Source organism: Pristiophorus japonicus, unplaced genomic scaffold (assembly GCF_044704955.1).
Source record: "Pristiophorus japonicus isolate sPriJap1 unplaced genomic scaffold, sPriJap1.hap1 HAP1_SCAFFOLD_30, whole genome shotgun sequence".
Lineage (NCBI taxonomy): Eukaryota > Metazoa > Chordata > Chondrichthyes > Pristiophoridae > Pristiophorus > Pristiophorus japonicus.
Genome location: NW_027252779.1, coordinates 12,106,692 through 12,118,198, shown reverse-complemented (window position 1 = coordinate 12,118,198; position 11,507 = coordinate 12,106,692). Strand labels below are relative to the sequence as shown.

Genomic DNA, 11,507 nt, shown 5'->3' with positions numbered 1-11,507 from the left:
ACGCATCATTCCACGCATCATTCCACATATCAATCCACACATCATTACAAACATCATTCCAAAGCTCATTCCAAACATCATTCCACACGTCATTCCACACATCATACCACATTTCATTCCACATATCATTCCACACCTCATTCCACACATCATTCCACAAACCATTCCACACATCATTCAACACCTCATTTCACACCTCATTCCCCGCCTCAATTCACACGTCATTTCACACATCATTCCACATATAATTCCACACATCATTTCACATATCATTCCACACATCATTGCACAGCTCATTCCACACATCATTCCACACATCATTCCACACATCGTTCCACACATCATTCCACACCTCATTTCACACCTCATTCCACACCTCAATTCACACCTCATTCCACACCTCAATTCACACCTATTTCCTCAACTCATCCCACACGAAATTTCACACATCATTCCACCCATCATTCCACACATCAATCCACACATCATTCTAAACCTCATTCCATGCATCATTCTACACATTATTCTACACATCATTCCACACCTCATTCCACACATCTTTCCACACCTCATTCCACACATCATTCGACACATCATTCCACGCATCATTCCACACATCATTCCACCCATGATTCCACACACCATTCCACACATCATTCCACTAATCATTCCACACATCATTCCACACATCATTCCACACTTCATCCCACACGACATTCCACACTTCATTCTACGTAACATTCCACACCTCATTCCAAACATCAATCCACACATCATTCGACACATCATTCCACACGTCATTTCACACATCCTCCCTCACATCATTCCACAAATCATTCCACACACCATTCGATAGATCATTCCACACATCATTCCACACCACTTTCCACACCGCATTGCACACATCATTCCACACATCATTCCAAAATCATTCCATACATCATTCGAAACCTCATTCCACACATCATTCCACACATCATTCCAAACATCATTCCACATCATTCCACCCATCAGTCCACACCTCATTCTACTCAGCTTTCTACACATCATTCCAAGCCTCATTCCACACATTATTCCACACATCATTCCAAACAGCATTTCACACATTATTCCAAACATCATTTCACACATCATTCCACACATCATTCCACACATCATTCCACACATTAATCCAAACCTCATTCCACACATCATTCCATGTATCATTTAACATATCATTCATCATTCCGCACATCATTCCAAACATCATTCCACAAATCATTGCAAACCTCATTCCACACATCATTCCACACATCATTCCACGCATCATTCCACAAATAATTGCAAACCTGATTCCACACATCATTCAACACATCATTCCACGCATCATTCCACGCATCATTCCACGCATCATTCCACACATCATTCCACACATCATTCCACACATCATTCCACACATCATTCCGCACATCATTCCACACCTCATTCCACAATCATTCCACACATTATTCCTCACATCATTCCACACATCATTCCATACATCATTCCACAACTCATTCCAAACTTCTTTCCACACATCATTCCAGACATCATTCCAAACCTCATTCCACACATCATTCCACACATCATTCCACACGTCATTCCAGACATCATTCCAGACATCATTCCACATATCATTCCACATATCATTCAACACATCATTCCACAAATCATTCCACACATCATTCCACACATCATTCCACACATTATTCCACACCTCATTCCACACATCATTCCAAACATCATTCACATAATTCCACACATCATTCCACGCATCATTCCACAACTCATTCCTCCCGTCACTCCACACTTCATTCCACACATTATTCCACACATCATTTCACACATCATTCCAAACACCATTCCACACATCATTCCACACCTCATTCCACACATCATTCCACACATCATGCCACAAATCATTCCACACCTCATTCCACACATCATTCCACATATCATTCCACATCTCATTCCACGCATCATTCCACACCTCATGCCACATCTCATTCCTCACATTATTCCACATATCATTCCACACCTCATTCCACACTTCATTCCAGATATCATTCCACAGCTCATTCTAAACTTTATTCCAAACATCATTCCACACATCATTCCACACATCATTCCACGCATCATTCCACATCACAATCCACCCGTCATTCCACACATCATTCCACACCTCATTCCAATCATCATTCCACACATCATTCCAAACCTCATTCCACACTTTATTCCACACATCATTGCACACATCATTGCACACATCATTCCACACATCATCCCACACATCATTCCACACCTCATTCTACATATCATTACACACATTATTCCACACATCATTCCAAACCTCATTCCACACATCATACCACACATCATTCCACGCATCATTCCATGCATCATTCCACACATCATTCCACACATCATACCAGACATCATTCCACGCATCATTCCATGCATCATTCCACACGTCATTCCACACGTCATTCCACACATCATACCACACATCATTCCATGCATCATTCCATGCATCATTCCGCACATCATTCCATGCATCATTCCACAACACAATCCACCCGTCATTCCACACATCATTCCACACCTCATTCCAATCACAATTCCACACATCATTCCAAACCTCATTCCACACTTTATTCCACACATCATTCCACACATCATTCCACACATCATCCCACACATCATTCCACACCTCATTCTACATATCATTCCACACATCATTCCACACATCATTCCAAACATCATTCCACACGTCATTCCACATATCAATCCACACACCATTCCACACAGCATTCCACACTTCATTCCACACCTCATTCCACATATCATTCCACAACTCATTCCACACGTCATTCCACACGTCATTTCACACATTATTCCACACATCATTCCAAAACTCATTCCACACATCATACCACACATCATTCCACGCATCATTCCATGCATCATTCCACACATCATTCCACACATCATACCAGACATCATTCCACGCATCATTCCATGCATCATTCCACACATCATTCCACACATCATTCCACACATCATTCCACACACCATTCCACACATCATTCCGCTCATCATTCCACACATAATTCCACACATCATTCACACATCATTCCACACCTCATTCCATACATTATTCCGCAACTCAGTCCAAACGTCATTCCACACAACATTCCAGACATCATTCCAAACCTCATTCCACACATCATTCCACACATCGTTCCACAGCTCATTCCAAACATCATTCCAAACATCATTCACATCATTCCACACATCAGTCCACGCATCATTCCACAACTCATTCCACAAATTATTCCAAAACTCATTCCACACATCATTCCACACCTCATTCCACACATCATTCCAAACCTCATTCCATACATCATTCCACACATCATTTCACACGTCATTCCAAGCATCATTCCACACATCATTCCACACGTCATTCCACGTATCATTTAACATATCATTCATCATTCCACACATCATTCCAAACATCATTTCACAAATCATTGCAAACTTCATTCCAGACATCATTCCAAACCTCATTTCAGACATCGTTCCACACATCATTCCACACATCATTCCACGCATCATTCCACAACACAATCCACCCGTCATTCCACACATCATTGCACACATCATTCCACACATTATTCTACACATCATCCCACACATCATTCCACACCGCATTCTACATATCATTCCACACATCATTCCACACATCATTCCACACCTCATTCCACAGGTCATTCCACACATCAATCCACATTCTCAGGGCAGGTGAAGCACGGGGTTAGATACAGAGTAAAGTTACCTCTCCATTATCCCATCAACACTCTCAGGGCAGGTGCAGCACGGGTTAGATACAGAGTAAATCTCCTCTGCACTGTTTCGTCAAACACTCCCAGGGCAGGTACTGCATTGGTTAGACACTAAGGAAAGATCCCACTGCACTGTCAAATAAACACACATAGGACAGCTACAGCACAATTTAGACACAGTTTAATTCTCACTCTAATCTCTCTCTCAATTGTGTACAGTTTTGGTCGCCTTATCTAAGGAAGGACATATCTGCCTTGCTTAGATAAAGAGTAAAGCTCCCTCAACACTGTCCCACCAGACATTCCAAGGGCCTGTACAACACAGGTTCGATACAGAGTATATCTCCCTCTATCCTGTCCCAATATTCCAGGGTAGATAATGCATTGGTTAGATACAGAATAAAGCTTCCTATACACTGTTGCATCAAATCACAGGGCAGGTACAGCATGGGGCAGATACAGAGTAAAACTCACTCTACACTGTCCCATCAAACACTCCCAGGGCAGGTACAGCAGGGGTAGATACAGAATAAAGTTCCATCTACACTGTCCCAACAAACTCTCCCAGGACAGGTACAGCACGGGTTAGATACAGAGTAAATGTCCCTCTACACTGTCCCGAATAACACTCCTAGGACAGGTACAGCACGGATTAGATACAGAGTAAAGCTCCCTCTACACTGTACCAACAAACACTCCCAGGGCAGGTACAGCACAGGTTAGACACCTGGTACAGCTCCTTCTAACCTGTCCCAACCATTCCAGGGCAGGTACAGCATGGGTTAAATACAGGCTAAATCTCCCTCTATACTATTCCACTGGACATTCCCAGGGCAGGTTCTGCATTGGTAAGATACTAAATGAAACTCCCCCAACACTGTGCAAATATAAACTCCAAGGGCAAGCACAGCATAATTTAGATACAGTGTCATTCTCTCTATAATCTCTCTACAGGGCTTTGATGAGACCACACCTGGATTACTGTGCACAGTTTTGGTCGCCTAATCCAAGGAATGATATACTTGCCTTTCTTAGATACAGAGTAAAGCTTCCTCATCAATGTCCCACCAGACATTCCAAGGGCTTGTACAACACTGGTTAGATACGGAGTATATCTCCCTCTACCCTGTCCCAAGCATTCCAAAGTAGATACTGCATTGGTTAGATACAGAGTAAAGTTACCTTTGCACTGTCCTATGAAACACTCCCACGGCAGGTTCGGCACGGATTCAATACAGAGTAAAGCTCCCTCTACACTCTACCATTACACACTCCCAGGACAACGACAGCATGGGTTAGATACAGAATAAAGCTCTCTCTGCATTGTGCCATCAAACACTCCCAGGGCAGGTACAGCACAGGGTAGATTATAATATAAGAAATAGGAGCAGGAGTAGGCCACTTGCCCCTCGAGACTCCTTTGCCATTTAATAAGATCATGGCTGATTGATCTTGGGCTCAGTTCCACTTCCCTGCCCGCTCCCCATACACTTTATTCGCTTATCGCTCAAAAATCTGTCTATCTCCGCCTTTAATATATTCAATGACCCAGCCTCCACAGCTCTCTCGGGTAGAAATTCCACAGATTTACAACCCTTGAGAGAAGAAATTCCTCCTCATCTCAGTTTTAAATGTGCAGCCTCTTATTCTGAGACTATGTCCCCTAGTTTTAGTTTCCTCTGAGTGCAAATATCCTCTCTGCATTCAACTTGTCGAGCCCCCTCATTACCTTATATGTTTCAATAAGATCACCTCTCATTCTTTTGAACTCCAATGTGTATAGACCCAACAAACTGATGCTATCTTCATAAGTCAACCCTCTCAGCTCCCGAATCAATCTAGTGAACCTTCTCTGAACAGCGTCCAATGCAAGTAAATCCTTCCTTAAATACAGGGACCAAAACTGTATGCAGTACTCCAGGTGTGGCTTCACCAATAACCTGTACAGTTGTAGCAGAAATTCTCTGCTTTTATACTCTATCTCCCTGGCAATAAAGGCCAACATTCCATTTGCCTCCGTGATTATTGTTGTACCTGCATACTAACTTTGTGTGTTTCATGCACAAGGACCCCCAGGTCCCACTGTACTCCAGCACTTTGCAATTTTTCTCCATTTAAATTATAATTTGCTGTTCTATTTTTTTCTGCCAAAGTTGATAACCTCACATTTTCCCACATTATACACCATCTGCCAAATTTTTGCCCAGTCACTTAGCCTGCCTAGGTCCCTTTGCTGATTTTTTGTGTCCTCTCCACAATTTGCTTTCCTGACCATCTTTGTGTCATCAGCAAATTGGCTGCATTACACTCTGTCCCTTCATCCAAGTCATTTAGATTGCAAATAGTTGAGGACAAATACCGATCCTTACGGCTTCCCTCGAGTCACTGTTTGCCAAACGGAAAATGACCCATTTATCCCGATTCAGATACAGAGTAAAGCTCGGTCTACACTGTCCCATGAAACACTCCCAGGGCAGGTACAGCAGGGCTTAGATACAGAGTAAAGTTCCCCCGAGACTGTCCCATCAAATGTTATTGAATGGGGAGCAGGCTCGGGGGTCCGGGTGGCCCACTCCTGCTCCGATTTCCCATGGACTTTTGTAACCAGCATGCCCCGCGGGGGAGAAAGTGTCGCACCCAGAATACTGGAGCTCAGTGCGCAGGCGCGGTGCGTGTAATGGCGGAGGAGACATGTTTTGGACAGGATCCTCGGAAGTGTCGTTTTAAGCGGGACGGAGCGGAGTAAGGGACCAGTGGGGAGCCGGGGAGGCTTCTTAAACAACCCGTGCCCGCCGCAAGCCCGGAATAATTAGCGGAATATCGGCGGTTGCAGCTTCGGAGCTTTCTTCCGGTCACAGGCCCAGGCTAACGGCGGCCACCTTGGTACAGGAAGGAATGATCAGCGCTCCGCCATCTTGATTCAGTGAGTAGCACGGAGCATGCGCGGCCATCTTAGTGCAGGAACAAAGTGAATAATGTCAGTGTCTGGAACTGAACCCAGCCAGAGTCAGTACCTTCAGGGGAGGGGAACCAGTGAGTGTAGAACTGAACCCAGACAGAGTCAGCACCTTCAGGGGAGGGGAACCAGTGAGTGTAGAACTGAACCCAGACAGAGTCAGTACCTTCAGGGGAGGGGAACCAGTGAGTGTAGAACTGAACCCAGCCAGAGTCAGTACCTTCAGGTGAGGGGAACCAGTGAGTGTAGAACTGAACCCAGCCAGAGTCAGTACCTTCAGGGGAGGGGAACCAGTGAGTGTAGAACTGAACAATGCCAGAGTCAGCACCTTCAGGGGAGGGGAACCAGTGAGTGCAGAACTGAACCCAGACAGAGTCAGTACCTTCAGGGGAGGGGAACCAGTGAGTGTAGAACTGAACAATGCCAGAGTCAGCACCTTCAGGGGAGGGGAACCAGTGAGTGCAGAACTTAACCCAGACAGAGTCAGTACCTACAGGGGAGGGGAACCAGTGAATGTAGAACTGAACCCAGACAGAGTCAGCACCTTCAGGGGAGGGGAACCAGTGAGTGTAGAACTGAACCGAGCCAGAGTCAGTACCTTCAGGGGAGGGGAACCAGTGAGTGTAGAACTGAACCCAGCCAGAGTCAGTAACTTCAGGGGAGGGGAACCTGTGAATGTAGAACTGAACCCAGTCAGAGTCAGCACCTTCAGGGGAGGGGAACTCGTGAGTGTAGAACTGAACCCAGCCAGAGTCAGGACCTTCAGGGGAGGGGAACCAGTGAATGTAGAACTGAACCCAGACCGAGTCAGTACCTTCAGGGGAGGGGAACCAGTGAATGTCGAACTGAACCCAGCCAGAGTCAGTACATTCAGGGGAGGGGAACCAGTGACTGTAGAACTGAACCCAGCCAGAGTCAGTACCTCCAGGGGAGGGGAAACAGTGAATGTAGAACTGAACCCAGACAGAGTCAGCACCTTCAGGGGAGGGGAACCAGTGATGGTGGAACTGAACCCAGCCAGAGTCAGTACCTTCATGGGAGGGGAACCAGTGAGTGTAGAACTGAACCCAGCCAGAGTCAGTAACTTCAGGGGAGGGGTACCAGTGAGTGTAGAACTGAATCCAGCCTGAGTCATTACCTTCGGGGGAGGGGAACCAGTGAGTGTAGAACTGAACCCAGCCAGAGTCAGTACCTTCAGGGGAGGGGAACCAGTGAGTGTAGAACTGAACCCAGCCAGAGTCAGTACATTTAGGGGAGGGGAACCAGTGACTGTCGAACTGAACCCAGCCAGAGTCAGCACCTTCAGGGGAAGGGAACCATTGAGTGTAGAACTGAACCCAACCAGAGTCAGCACCTTCAGGGGAGGGGAACCAGTGAGTGTAGAACTGAACCCAGCCAGAGTCAGTACCTTCAGGGGAGGGGAACCAGTGAATGTAGAACTGAACCCAGCCAGAGTCAGTACCTTCAGGGGAGGGGAACCAGTGAGTGTAGAACTGAACCCAGCCAGAGTCAGTACCTTCAGGGGAGGGGAACCAGTGAATGTAGAACTGAACCCAGCCAGAGTCAGTACCTTCAGGGGAGGGGAACCAGTGAATGTAGAACTGAACCCAGCCAGAGTCAGCACCTTCAGGGGAGGGGAACCAGTGAGTGTAGAACTGAACACAGCCAGTGTCAGTATCTTCAGGGGAGGGGAACCAGTGAGTGTAGAACTGAACCCAGCCAGAGTCAGCACCTTCAGGGGAGGGGAACCAGTGAGTGTAGAACTGAACCCAGCCAGAGTCAGCACCTTCAGAGGAGGGGAACCAGTGAGTGTAGAACTGAACCCAGCCAGAGTCAGTAACTTCAGGGGAGGGGAACCAGTGAGTGTAGAACTGAACCCAGCCAGAGTCACTACCTTCAGCGGGGGGGAACCAGTGACTGTCGAACTGAACCCAGCCAGAGTCAGCATTTTCAGGGGAAGGGAACCAGTGAGTGTAGAACTGAACCCAGCCAGAGTCAGTACCTTCAGGGGCGGGGAACCAGTGAATGTAGAACTGAACCCAGCCAGAGTCAGCACCTTCAGGGGAGGGGAACCAGTGAGTGTAGAACTGAACCCAGCCAGAGTCAGTACCTTCAGGGTAGGGGAACCAGTGAGTGTAGAACTGAACCCAGCCAGAGTCAGTACCTTCAGGGGAGGGGAACCAGTGAATATGGAACTGAACCCAGCCAGAGTCAGCACCTTCAGGGGAGGGGAACCAGTGAGTGTAGAACTGACCCCAGCCAGAGTCAGTACCTTCAGGGGAGGGGAACCAGTGAGTGCAGAACTGAACCCAGCCAGAGTCAGTACCTTCAGGGGAGGGGAACCAGTGAGTGTAGAACTGAACACAGCCAGAGTCAGTACCTCCAGGGAAGGGGAACCAGTGAGTGTAGAACTGAACACAGCCAGAGTCAGTACCGACAGGGGAGGGGAACCAGTGAGTGTAGAACTGAACCCAGCCAGAGTCAGTACCTTCAGGGGAGGGGAACCAGTGAGTGTAGAACTGAACCCAGCCAGAGTCAGTACCTTCAGGGGAGGGGAACCAATGAGTGCAGAACTGAACCCAGCCAGAGTCAGTACCTTCAGGGGAGGGGAACCAGTGAGTGTAGAACTGAACCCAGCCAGAGTCATTACCTCCAGGGGAGGGGAACCAGTGAGTGTAGAACTGAACCCAGCCAGAGTCAGTACCCTCAGGGGAGCGGAACCAGTGTGTGTAGAACTGAACCCAGCCAGAGTCAGTACCTTCAGGGGAGGGGAACCAGTGAGTGTAGAACTGAACCCAGCCAGAGACAGCACCTTCAGGGGAGGGGAACCAGTGAGTGTAGAACTGAACCCAGCCAGGGTACATTCAGGGGAGTGGAACCAGTGAGTGTAGAACTGAACCCAGCCAGAGTCAGTACCATCAGGGGAGGGGAACCAGTGAGTGTAGAACTGAACCCAGCCAGAGTCAGTACCTTCAGGGGAGGGGAACCAGTGAGTGTAGAATTGAACCCAGCCAGAGTCAGTACCTTCAGGGGAGGGGAACCAGTGAGTGTAGAACTGAACCCAGACAGAGTCAGTACCTTCAGGGGAGGGGAACCAGTGAGTGTAGAACTGAACCCAGACAGAGTCAGTACCTTCAGGGGAGGGGATCCATTGAGTGCAGAATTGAACCCAGACAGAGTCAGTAACTTCAGGGGAGGGGAACCAGTGAATGTAGAACTGAACCCAGACAGAGTCAGCACCTTCAGGGGAGGGGAACCAGTGAGTGTGGAACTGAACCCAGCCAGAGTCAGTAGCTTCAGGGGAGGGGAACCAGTGAGTGTAGAACTGAACCCAGACAGAGTCAGTACCTTCAGGGGAGGGGAACCAATGAGTGTAGAACTGAACCCAGCGTGAGTCAGTAACTTCACGGGAGGGGAACCAGTGAGTGCAGAATGAACCCAGACAGATTCAGCACCTTCAGGAGAGGGGAACCAGTGAGTATAGAACTGAACCCAGCCAGAGTCAGTAACTTCAGGGGAGGGGAACCTGTGAGTGTAGAACTGAACCCAGCCAGAGTCAGTAACTTCAGGGGAGGGGAACCTGTGAGTGCAGAACTGAACCCAGACAGAGTCAGTAACTCCAGGGAAGGGGAACCAGTGAGTGTAGAACTGAACCCAGCCAGAGTCAGTAACTTCAGGGAAGGGGAACCAGTGAATGTCGAACTGAACCCAGACAGAGTCAGCACCTTCAGGGAGGGGAACCAGTGAGTATAGAACTGAACCCAGCCAGAGTCAGTAACTTCAGGGGAGAGGAACCAGTGAATGTAGAACTGAACCCAGACAGAGTCAGCACCTTCAGGGGAGGGGAACCAGTGAGTGTCGAACTGAACCCAGCCAGAGTTAGTATCTTCTGGGGAGGGGAACCAGTGAGTGTAGAACTGAACCCAGACAGAGTCAGCACCTTCAGGGGAGGGGAACCAGTGAGTGTAGAACTGAACCCAGCCAGAGTCAGTACCTTCAGGGGAGGGGAACCAGTGAGTGTAGAATTGAACCCAGCCAGAGTCAGTACCTTCAGGGGAGGGGAACCAGTGAGTGTGGAACTGAACCCAGCCAGAGTCAGCACCTTCACGGGAGGGGAACCAGTGAGTGTAGAACTGAACCCAGCCAGAATCAGTAACTTCAGGGGAGGGGAGCCAGTGAATGTAGCACGTAAGCCAGCCAGAGTCAGTACCTTCAGGGACCACTGATTGGCGCGGAGCAGCGCTTTTGGTGGGCTGGTGACAAGAATACATGAGAACATCAGAAATAGGAGATGCGTCGGCCCTTTGGCCCCTCGAGCCTGCCGCCATTCAATAAGATGATGGCTGCATCATCTGCGGTGGTTCTCCTTGGAGCAGTGAAGGTGCAGGACAGGTTTAACAGAGGTGCTCACAATCAGGAAGGCTTTAGATTGAGTCAAGGAACAGAGTGGTTCTGCTCACACAATCAGAGAATGGTTACAGCACGGAAGGCCGTTCGGCCCATCGAGCCCTTGCCGGCTCCCAGCTAGTCCCACTGCCCCGCCCTTTCCCCCGGCCCTGCAAATGTTTTCTTTCAAATATTTATCCAACTTATTTTTGAAAGCTGTGAGTGAGTCTGCCTCCACCACCCTTTCAGGCCGTGCTTTCCGGATCCTAACCACTCGCTGCATAAAATAGATTTTTCTGATG

The 11,507-nt window shown here is 48.0% G+C and overlaps 1 protein-coding gene across 2 annotated transcripts in view; it reads left to right on the top strand.

The window, feature by feature from the left end:
• The first annotated feature begins 6,533 nt into the window (after positions 1-6,533).
• LOC139248912 (zinc finger protein 623-like) overlaps positions 6,534-11,507 on the top strand; it is a 28,310-nt gene continuing 23,336 nt past the window's right edge. For both annotated transcript variants that reach the window (XM_070872254.1, XM_070872253.1), the window contains exon 1: positions 6,534-6,786. The gene's annotated coding sequence lies outside the window, so the exon portion shown is untranslated. The remainder of the gene's footprint in view (positions 6,787-11,507) is intronic.